Source organism: Xenopus laevis, chromosome 7L (genome assembly GCF_017654675.1).
Source record: "Xenopus laevis strain J_2021 chromosome 7L, Xenopus_laevis_v10.1, whole genome shotgun sequence".
NCBI lineage: Eukaryota > Metazoa > Chordata > Amphibia > Anura > Pipidae > Xenopus > Xenopus laevis.
In genome coordinates, this window is record NC_054383.1 from 97,187,436 (window position 1) to 97,199,530 (window position 12,095).

At 36.7% G+C, this 12,095-nt stretch overlaps 1 protein-coding gene across 1 annotated transcript in view; it reads right to left on the bottom strand.

Annotated features, from left to right (window-relative positions):
* The window catches only part of scnn1d.L (sodium channel, non voltage gated 1 delta subunit L homeolog), a 28,149-nt gene extending 24,588 nt beyond the window's left edge, over positions 1-3,561 (bottom strand). Inside the window, 1 exon segment of the mRNA NM_001089176.2 lies at positions 3,209-3,561. The gene's annotated coding sequence lies outside the window, so the exon portion shown is untranslated.
* Between the last annotated feature and the right edge of the window lie 8,534 nt (positions 3,562-12,095).

Below are 12,095 nucleotides of genomic sequence, written 5' to 3' on the forward strand. Positions count from 1 at the left end.
AAATTCAACCCTTGATAAATTTGCCCATAAGGTATGGAGAACCAAAATTACAGAAAGACCCCTTATCCAGTAAACTCCAGGTCCCAAGCATTCTGGATGACAGGTCCCATACCTGTATAAATTTGAATGTATGATATTTGCATAGTTTTGTGTCTACTGTAAGAATCATTTGGAAAAACAGTCATTTAAACTATATAAACACATAAACCATAGGATTATTTTAAAAACCAGAAATTATGCTTATGTTACATGATTTCTACTGGTCACTTTACATCGGCATATAATCCTATTCCTATGTAGCACAGGTTCCCATATTTGGGGATGATCACTCACACATCAGTTATTAGAATGAACCAAGTAGAAAGGGCAACTAACACCCTAGCAAAGTAAGAGTTAGGGAAAAATCTCAAAAGGAATGTGGTCAAATGTTGGAGGGTGCTTGAACCAAAGAGGTCTGGAGATCTATGCTATAACATATATAAAGAACGTATAAATAAACTGCTGAAATAAACATTAAACATTCAGTCGATTCCAATTTAGAATAGGAAGAGAAAAAAAAAAGCTTTTTATCAAAACCAGTGATTATCTTCTAACATTTCTACATTAGTATTTTGTCTCTTTTTAGTATCATGCAATTTCCAGTGGTGTTTTTAATCGAAATCAAAAAGTAGCTCATACCTGTAGCTGTCTATTTGTATGTACAGAGCACAGCAGAATTCACATTCTAGCCGACGGGAGGCAGTTTGGGGAGATTATTCGCCCGAAGAAGAGGAGATTTATGGGATGATATCAAGCAGACTGAAGAAGTGACTGCAAGGTTTGTGGCGTTATACAAAGGCAGGCACATTCCACTTCTGAAGAAATACTTGATATTAGATATCATAAAAACTTTTGAGTACTGAGAAGTTGAGGAAGTACTTTGGTGGTCCAAAGATTTAAGATCTCAACTTTCCCACTATTCAAGAAAATGGAGACCCACAAAACATCATCTTGAAGAAATTCAAGTGTGAGTTTTTCAAATTTCCAAGAGTTCTAAGACATAACAAATCTCACATTTGGATGAATACGTTTGGCCATTAAAAGCAGCTGAGATTCTAGAAAAGTCAATGGAAAGTGTATCTGAAGCATTCAAACCAATTGATGTTATTTTATTTATTTTTTGAGTTTAATGAAACAGTGAAGATTTTATAAAGTCATTGAATATGAACGATGTAATTTTCATTCAACATTTTTTTTTTTTACCTTGAGAATGTGTCAGTATTTTGGGCAAATTGTTTGTTCCAGTCTCACAGTGTAAACATTCAGATATCTGCTGTATTTTATTATTTCAATGACTGTTCCCATTTGTACTGATAATTTATACATTTATAAATTAAAAGCATGTAACAGTAACGCATTGTCATTGCTCTTTAGAGCAATGGAAAGTGTATCTGAATCATTCAAGAAAATTAATGTTTTTTTCAGTAATTAACCAGTTAAAGGGGTTGTAAACCTTCAAACAACTAGTTGTTTTCAGATCAATCACCAGAAATAAGGTCTGGGAGGGGGGGCCGCCGACCCTGTAAACTGTCTAAATTTATACATTAAGTTGATACTTTTTATATATATATATATATATATATATATATATATATATATATATATATATATATATATATATATATATATATATATATATATATATATATAATCCAAAAATACAAACCGCACTCCAAGGTCTTGAAATGGTGAAAAAAAGTGAAAAGTTTATTTCAACGTTTCGGCCCACCAACTCGGGCCGTCTATATATATATATATCTTCAATTTCAACATCACACATGAGTGATGTTGAAATAAACCTTTTTTGATTGAAGATTTGGTGTGCTGGTCCACTTTGAACATTGTATACTCTGATTGACCAAGCACCCACTTTCGACCAACAAGGAAGAAGTGCAGGTACTTTTTGAATGTCTATATATATATATGTAGAGATTATCGGCACTCACCATTCACATGATCACTTGCTGGGTGCTAACCAAAAGTAATTGTAGCAGTCCACAGAAGCACTCACAGCAGTCGCCATCAAGCGTGTATCAAAAAGTCATTTATTAGTGCATGGTATATCAACGCGTTGAGCTGAAACGCGTTGATATACCATGCACTAATAAATGACTTTTTGATACATGCTTGATGGCGACTGCTGTGAGTGCTTTCGTGGACTGCTATATATATATATATATATATATATATATATATATATATATATATATATATATATATATATATATATATATATATATATATATATATATATATATATATATATATATATATATATATACAGAAAGCTGTGTAGAGCCGGCACAACTCAAAGTGTACTGTGCCTGGGTGCTATCAGCATGAAGAGTCCATAGATATCCGTGCAAGAAGGCGAGCACTCACAGGTCTTAGAAGAAATAAATGTGTATTTATTTAGCAAAAAATTTGCTGACGTTGCGGCTAGCCAAAACGTCAGCAACTTTTTTGCTAAATAAATACACATCCTTCTTGCACGGATATATATATATATATATACAGGTATGGGACCTGTTATCCAGAATGCTTGGAACCTGGGGTTTTCCCGATTACTAAAAAGTCATGTAAACATTAAATAAACCCAATAAACTTGTTTGGTTTCAAATAAGGATTAATAAAATTTTAGTTTGGATCAAGGTCAATGTAATGTTTTATTATTACAAAGAAAAAGGAAATTATTTGATTTTAATGGAGTCTGGGGAGACGGACTTTCCCTAATTCGAGGTTTCTGGATAACGGGTTTCTGGATAACGGGTTTCCGGATAACTGATCCCATACCTGTATATATATGTGTGTATATATATGTGTGTGTGTGTGTGTGTGTAAAGACAAAGAGACAAACAGCTGGCAAGTGCAGCTGGAGTTTCTTTGCCTATTGCTGGTCATTTATGCTACAATAAGTTTTGCACTTGATGGATAATATCTATGCAGTTCAATTGGGTTTTAATGCGGAATCAAAGCCTAGATGCACATAGCAAGTTGCCAGTACAGACAATTAAATTCTGTTAGGGAGAGAACTAACTCCTAATTTGCAAATCTTTTGTTGAGGTTGTTGAAATAGCTGAGAAACAATATGATAGTATTAGATTTTCTTATGAAATACTCATACAACAAAGGGTTCTTCAGCAAATTACAGCAGAAAAAAGGTTCTTACCTGTAGCTGTTCCCTAGAAAGATTAAAGCTTCTGAAGACAAGTAGGAACGGAATGTCAGGTTAAATCCTTGCAGGTGTTTACAAGGCTGGAAGCTGTTCAAACACACTGAGGAAGTGACAATAACATTTATGTCTGTATGGAAATAGGCAGAACTACAGAACCTCCTACTGACATCAAAGACCCTTTTTTGATGATACCTTTTCTAATATAATGCGTCTTTTAAGTTAGGTTTGCACTCCAGCAAACACAGGGGGCTCCTGGTGATCAGGCAGAACCAGGGATCGTTTCCCAGTAGCCTCAAAGCAGGTGCTTATTTTTCAATTCCAGGCTTGGAGGCAAGTTTTAGTTGAATAAAACCCAGAAGTACTGCCAAACAGAGCCTCCTGTAGGCTGCCAGTCCACATAGGGGCTACAAAATAATTAATAATAACCCTTATTTGGCACCTTCATAAGATTTTTGCATGTTGTGTTGCTCCCCAACTCTTTTTACATTTGGATGTGGCTCAGGGGTAAAATAGGTTTGGGGTCCCTGTCCTATAGCAGCCAATCAGCAGGTTGCTATAGGGGTTACCGTGCCTTGGTAAACATTGATCCTTTGGTTACGTATTGGGGATAACTGCCATAAATTCAATTAAAAGCAGAATTTGTTGTAGTCCACTTCCTTTTAGGAATTGTGGGGAGAAAGGATGCTGCATATCTGAACTCATGGGGGTTAAATTAAGATCCCTCACGGGTATTACTCAACAAGCCAATCTCTGTATAAAACAAATACCAGAGAAAATTGATTTAGTTTACATTTCTAGCAGCAAAGCAAAAAATAGCTGTTTCATGGAAAAATCTTTTGTTTCCTAATTACATTTCATACTGAAATGAATTGGATTATGGTAAGTTAAAATTTGTTGAGTATCACCACATATAATGGCTACAACAAAACGTAAGCCCCTTGGCTGACATATACTAGGCTGCAATCAAATTAACAAGCAGAAATCTCTTTTTCCTGCATTAGATATGGGACAGTTTTTTTTTACAAAAAAATTGGTTGCTGTGGAACTTAACTCTGCAAAAACAGACTCGATGAGTTGTATTCTATAAATAAAGCAAACATGGAACCCAAACATCTACTTTCAAGGAAACATTATGAAATCAGGAGAAAAATTTAAGACATGGAGGAGAAGAATGATATGGTTCATTATTAGGGTTGCCACCTTTTCTGGAAAAAAATACCGGCATTCCTACATATTTATGTTTTTTCCCTATTAATAACATTGGGATCAACCATAATTTTTACCGGCCGGGCCGGTAAAATACCCGACAGGTGGCAACCCTATTCATTATGCAATCTTTATTGTTTCATTTCATTTCTTAGTTTAGTTTTTTTTAAAGTACAAATACATTATTCAATATGTCTGTAAAGCATTATCAATTAAATCTTAATTGCTCCCTTCTGAGTAGGAGAGCATCAGAGTTCTACATGATAAAAAGATAATTTGGATCTTCATATCTTAAGTCTACTAGAAAATCCAAATTCGATTTGAAAAAAAAAATTGAAAACATAAATTTATTATGTACTGTCTCTTTATAACTTCAACTTCGACCATTCGCCATCTAAAACCAAATTGCTGTTTTAGCCTATGGGGGACCTCCTAGAACCTATATGGAGTCAAAGTTTTTTTTGAAAATACGATCTTACTTCGATTCGAACCATTGAATACAACCTAATCACCCGCAAAAAAAACCCTTAGTTTTTTAATAAATTTTGCTTATTCGAATTTCGAAGTTATGGGAGTTCAAAAAAACTTTAGAAACAGAACGGTCCATCTCACACACCCTGGGCTTCCGGACTAGAAACTCCCTGGCGCACAGTGAAAGATGGATCGTGACCTCTAATCAACATGTAGATATGGAAAAAAACACCAGCACACAAGGATACTGTTGGCAGGGCAAAGCCCTTGCTGTTTATTGCGTGATGCAACGTTTCGGGGAGGACCCCTTTGTCAAGCATGCTTGACAAAGGGGTCCTCCCCAAAACCTTGCATCACAGGAAAGGCTTTGCCCTGCCAGCAGTATCCTTGTGTGCCGGTGTTTTTTTCCATATCTACAAGTTCAAAAAAACTCCCATTACTTCGAAATTCAACCCTTGATAAATCTGCCCCTTAATGTTTCCTTTCTTGTGCATTATCAGCTCCTAAGTAATACTAACATACCAAGCACACTAGTGCTGGTATGGGATGCATTATCCGGAAACCCATTATCCAGAAAGCTCCAAATTACAGAATGTCTCCCATAAACTTAATTTTATCCAAATAGTCCACATTTTTAAAAATGATTTCCTTTTTCTCTGTAGTAATAAAACGCTGCCTTGTACTTGATCCAAACTAAGATATAATTAATCCTTATGAAAGCAAAACCAGCCTATTCGGTTTATTTAATGTTTAAATGATTTTCTAGTAGAATTTAGGTATAAAGATCCAAATTACAGAAAACCCCAGGTCCTGAGCATTCTGGATAACAGGTCCTCTACCTGTATAATATAAAACTGCCCTATTGTGATCTCTTCCAATTGGGGTTTTGCGGTCATGCATCACTTTCATGGCACAATCTCTGACTTGCAGGGCCAGTGCACAAGAGTTCTTGTGCTAGGAAAAAGTGTCAGTGTAGGTTAGTGGGTAGGGAATTGCACAGTTAATGCCCTGTATAATTTAAATGGGAAGTTACTTATCTTGCAGATTCAGATAACTGCAATTGTTAACTAAATTAAGATTGGCACTGCATCTGAGGACTGCATTAACATGTAGTTGCGGTCCCCAATCCAAGATTCAAATTGCTTTATATCAATTCCACATATTCCTTCATGAACCCCTCATATATGTCGTATGACTACAACTATATTATTGCATGCATTTATTCGCCTTTCTGTAAACAAGTACAGATATTCCTTCGTGAACCCCTCATATATGTCGTATGACTACAACTATATTATTGCATGCATTTATTCGCCTTTCTGTAAACAAGTACAGATATAGAATCTTCTGTATTATCTGAAATGCTTAGGACCCAGGGTTTCTCAGACAAGGGTTATTTCCATAATTTGGATCTCCGTGTGCTATGCCTACTAAAATCATTTAAACATGAAATAAATCCAGTAGGATTGTTTTGCCACCAACATGCAGTTTAGTTACCACCAAGGTACTTTTTTTTTATTATTACAGAAGAAACTAGTTTAAAAGATAAGAATTATTTACTTAAAATAAACTCAGCAGGAGGTGGCCTTCCTGTTATTTTCGAGCTTTCTAGATAACAGGTTTCCAGATAAGGGATCCCATACCTGTATTTCCTTATGTTACTACTCATTTTTCCTCCACCAGCTTCAGATTATGGGGCAAATTCACTAAAGGGTGAAGTGGCGTCGCTAGCAACAATTCGCTAGAAATCCCATCCGAAAGGACATCGCCTATTAACTAACAGGCGTAGAGGACAATTCACTAGTGAACTAGACTGTCGCTAGAGTTCGTAGGCACCCTATAGCCAGGCGACTTTTCGCTCTGAAGGACGGTCGTTACTCCGCAAATTCACTAACATACGAATTTACAGAACGTTACCTCTTTCACCAGAGTTTGCTTCACTACCTCAGACCAGGCGAACTAATAAAACAAAGCTACATCTTCCTCAATCTTATGTCAGTGACATTATATCCTGTATGCCGGAAATTCATTAAAGTTATAAAAAAAGCTGGCAAGTTTTACTTTTTTAAAGTCCGAGCTATTATTTTTGTGTTAGCATTTTTTTCCCAGGCATTTGAGGGGCATGGCACATTTGTTTTAGGGTGGGCTTATGTGTAGGGCATTAGATCATCTCTTCTGTCTTTATTATGGTTCCTTGTACATTTGTAATAAAAAGTGGCCACTTCAAGCATTAGCACCAACATCCCTAGCGTAATAGTACTAACGAATTTTCGCTAGGCAGAAATGAACATTATTGAAAACGCGCCATGAAATGCTCGCACTGCAGAAGTAATGTTAGCGAAAACTTGCCAGCGTTTGGCTGCTGACACTTTGCATCTTAGTGAATTAGCGTAGTGGTAACGAATTTGCACATCGTGAAGTGGCCGAAGTGTGGAGAAGCGGTCGCTGGTGAAAATTTGCGCTTTAGTGAATTTGCCCGTGTCTCTGACAATGCAGCCCCTCGAATCTCTGGTTAAATATGTCACTGTTGCATATACCTGTATGAAGGCTGAAGATTCTAGTTCCCTGGTGGGAACTATCAAGTCTGAGACTCGTTTTAATCTGATCTTGCTTATCTATAAACATTCCAGGTAGTGTTTTTATTTATGAGCGTGTAAAAAGTTATCTTTTTTTGATATGTATTTATTTAGTGTAATCATTAAAGCAAAGAACAACTTGGCAGTCCTTAAACAAACGAATACTTTAATTCTCCATAGCACTGAACCTGAACCCAAGTCAGTTTAGTTCTGGCCACAGCAATCCTACTCTGGCTGACTCTAGAAGATCACAGAGTACATAATATCATTTATTTTACTAAGAGTTGAAACAGGTATTTTCATTACTTCTGTTACTTAACAAGATCAACATTGACACTACACTACAAACAAGAGAAAGTTGGTCTAAAAGGCAAAGGTAGGCTTTAAACCACTGTTTTTTGGGGTTACAGTGTAAGAGACTACATTAGTTTACTGTGATTGAGAGAATTCATTTATCTGAGGAAATGGTCAATGCAAGTCTGGATTCAACAGAATAACAGGACAGTAATATTTAACTTAACTAAAGTCACGACAATCTAGCGCAAAAGAACTTGGCATGCTTCTTTGTGCCAACCCTTATTTCTCAGGGGTAGCTCTGTTACGTATCATTTTTGCTCTGGCACTATGAAATACACCTGCAGGGCATCCCACAACCATTTGGGTTGCTTCTAGGGATGCACCAAATCCAGGATTCGGTTCGGGATTCTGGCTTTTTCGGCCAAATCCTTCTGCCTGGTCGAACCGAATCCTAATTTGCATTTGCAAATTAGGGGCGGGGAGGGAAAACAAGAAAGTAAAAAATATTTTCCCCTTCTCACCCCTTATTTGCATATGCAAATTAGTATTTGATCGAATATTTTGCGAAGGATTCGGCATAATCCAAAATAGTGGATTTGTGCATCCCTAGTTGCTTCCTAGGTGGCAGGATTTTTGGGGGCGGCATGCTGCCCAACCACACTCACATTGGCTCAGAAACACTGGGGATGCGCAGGAGATAAAAAAAAATTAAATTTCCCATACGCCAATCCCCATTGCTCCTGTCCGATTGAAAATTGGAGCGAATAAAAGGGAGGGAACAGGGCAATGAACGTCAGTGGGCCTAGGGGTGCCCACTATGTAAATCCGGCCCTGCTTATAAAACTACTTGGGTGCTTAGTTTACAATCGACTAATGATATTCCTTTCTGACAGTTCCTGTTTGACCCGCTTCACTCTACTTTCAGGCAACAACGCTAACCTGGCTAACTAACAACCTATTATCAACCCTAGGGGCATAGTACAGTACATACTGTTCATCTTAGAGTGGTCTTCATAGGTTCCCCTGTCTACCCTTCCTGTGTGTGCCATACTATGAATGCCCTATGTTCCCTGTGTGCGCCATACTCTGCCTACCCTATGCTCCGTGTGTGCCATACTCTGCCTGCCCTATGCTCCCTGTTTGCGCCATACTCTGCCTACCCTATGCTCAGTGTGTGCCATACTATGCCTGCCCTATGCTCCCTGTGTGCACCATACTCTGCCTACCCTATGCTCCGTGTGTGCCATACTCTGCCTGCCCTATGCTCCCTGTGTGCGCCATACTCTGCCTACCCTATGCTCAGTGTGTGCCATACTATGCCTACCCTATGCTCCGTGTGTGCCATACTCTGCTTGCCCTATGCTCCGTGTGTGGGTTTCCTATGTGGTGTATGTGGATAACATTATCAGCAGAAAATCAATCAACTGCAGAAGTGGCCAGAATTAAAGGGGTATATTTATCAAAAAGTGAAGTTAGAGATCGCCACAGTCCTCTAGTGTGAAATTCCGCCACTCTCCATTCATTTCTATGGGATTTTTAAGAGTATTTATCAATGGGTGAAAGTGAAAGTTCATCCTTTGATAAATAAGCCTTTCAAAATCCCATAGAAATGAATGAAGAGTGGCAGAATTTCACTCTAGAGGAATGTGGCGATCTCTAACTTCCCTTTTTGATAAATATACCCCAGTGTCTATGAAACCAGCAATAAATGGGTAATTTTGAGCTATAACATATAAATTGGCATTAATTTTATTACCATCGATCCATTTGTCAGTGCTAATATCTTTGTATCTTAACTTAATCTTATTAATTGTTATCCATGTGTCATTTGGGTTTTCAGCAGTGTGTGATGCCACATACATAACAATAGCATTTTCAACTTTTTTCACTTTTCCATATTTCTATTTTTGGCTGTTCAGCCTTTGTACCAAATATTTGAAAGTCTAATTGCTTAGGCTTGCCATATGTCTGGGAAGGCAGTGGATTAATAACGTTTGTTCTAGATTTTTTTGGGGGGGGGGGAGTTTGATGGATATGCCTCTTCAGCCAATTCTTTTATATTTTCGTCTAGTTCTCCCAAGAATGCTTCATCTTTTACCAAGTAAATACAATTCAAGAGAATTTTTTTACTTATTATTAGATCTTATTAGTATGGTACGTCTCATTCTACTCGGTGGTGGAAGATCTTCAAGCTTTTCACTAGGTAGTTGCACTGTGCAACTCTTGGCTATTGGCATTGATTAAATCCAGGTTTTTGGATAAACACTCAGTCTAGCACAAACACAGCTGTTACATCTTCTTAATTCTGTGCATCACAGTATCTTTTATTCTTTTTGAGGCTTCAGGAAGATCACCACTAGGAAAGAGCTCATGACAAACATATGCACCAGTGTGTCTCTTAATTTCACTAACTTTTCTGACACCACTTCGGTACAGTTCCACAATTTTATTTTTAGATAAACATATACAGAACAACTGAAAATACTACAATTAACTATAGAAAAAAATATAGATATTCATTAATTTCAGTCTGGGTCATATTAAAACGTTGAAGTTGACTTGGCCAATAATAGGTAAAACTGTTCATGTTTTAAACATATAATTTACAATGTTTATGAACAATTCAACAATGCTGTAAGCTCAAAACAACATACTTCAGCTACATCATAGACTATACTTAGTTGGCTGTTATGGTCACTTAATTTGGGAAATTTTATCACATAAATGTGGACACTTTTTCTCTTGTCAATATTTTGCTCAAAAACATTAACTGTCTGCGCTGTTACTTTTATGTTTATTTTACTGTTTTTTTACAGCTAAAGACAAAAATTGTTTTTGCTTTATAGTATTCATATAATCATTCTAGTAGCATCAATTATTTTCAAAGGTTCTAATGCCCCTCATTTGAAAGGCAATGATAAAAAGCAAGATTAGACAGCCCCAGTTACTAATTAAATCTTTAATTTAACAACCTACACTGGAACTTTGCACCTGACCAGAATACTTAGCAGGAAAACACAACAGCAATTACAGAATTTTTTTCCTCTGCACTTGAACATAATGTTGTCATATAAAAGCCTATCTGAAAATAAATTTACTGTGTATTACACATGGCAACTATTCAGAGAAACTGCGAAGCTTATGGATACAAATTAGATTTTTTGCAGAAACAGTTTATCATGCTTTGTTACATAAAAAAATTAATCTGAAAGGCAAAAGAGGATACAAAGTATTCAGAACACATGTATACTAGTAATAACTATCAATACCAAAGGCAAAAATAACCGTCCCTTGTAATCGTTGTTGTATAAAACAAAGCTTCCATTTTGCAGCATCTTTTCTCCCACATAGAATTAGATACTAAGATAAAAGTCCCTACTGGTAAATAATGCACACATTCTGAAGAATCCAAAATGGGTAAGAATGTCTTTCTACTCCAAACTACCCAACTGCAAAGCTACGCTAAAGGCAGTTTTTATGACATTTCTGAAAATAGCCTTAAAATATTATAATTTGCCACATTTATATCACCAGATTTCTTATATACAATGGCAAAACACCCTAAATATGAACTCCACTTATCTACTGAATAGTTTGATGCCCAATATGCATAGATATACTAAATGAAGTTGCATGTAGGGATTAAAATAGTGCAAATGATTTTTCTGGACTGCCAGTTTGCCTTCTGTAAATAAAGCCCTCTGATTGCATATTATGTGCCGCAAGCCCCCATTACAGTACAAAGACCCCCCCCCCAAACCATATATTTTTGCAAAATATATATTCTGACAAATCCAAAATGGGTAATTGTGTCTTTCTACTCCAAACTACAAAAGTAAGAAACAATGCAAGCATAAAACCACAATAAAAAAAAATCAAATACAATTGAGCAAACCAATGAAATGACAAAATAACAGATCTGACAGCTGTCGGAATACTTGATCTAATAGCCATGCTGTGAAATCAACAGTATGGGGCCGATTCACTAATGTCGATTAACCCTCGATATTCGACTAGGAACTAAAATCCTTCGAATCGAAGGATTTAGCGCAGATAGTTCGATCAAACGATAATTCCTTCGATCGAACGATAAAATCCTTTGAATCGAAGGATTTAAATCCAACGATCGAAGGAAATATCCTTCGATAAAAAAAAGTTAGCCAAGCCTATGGGGACCTTCCCCATAGGACTTCGGTACTTTTAGATGGCGAACTAGGGGGTCGAAGTATTTTTTAAAGAGACAATACTTCGACTATCGAATGGTCGAATAGTCGAACGATTTTTACTTCGAATCCTTCGATAGTCGTAGTCGAAGGTCGAAGTAGCCCATT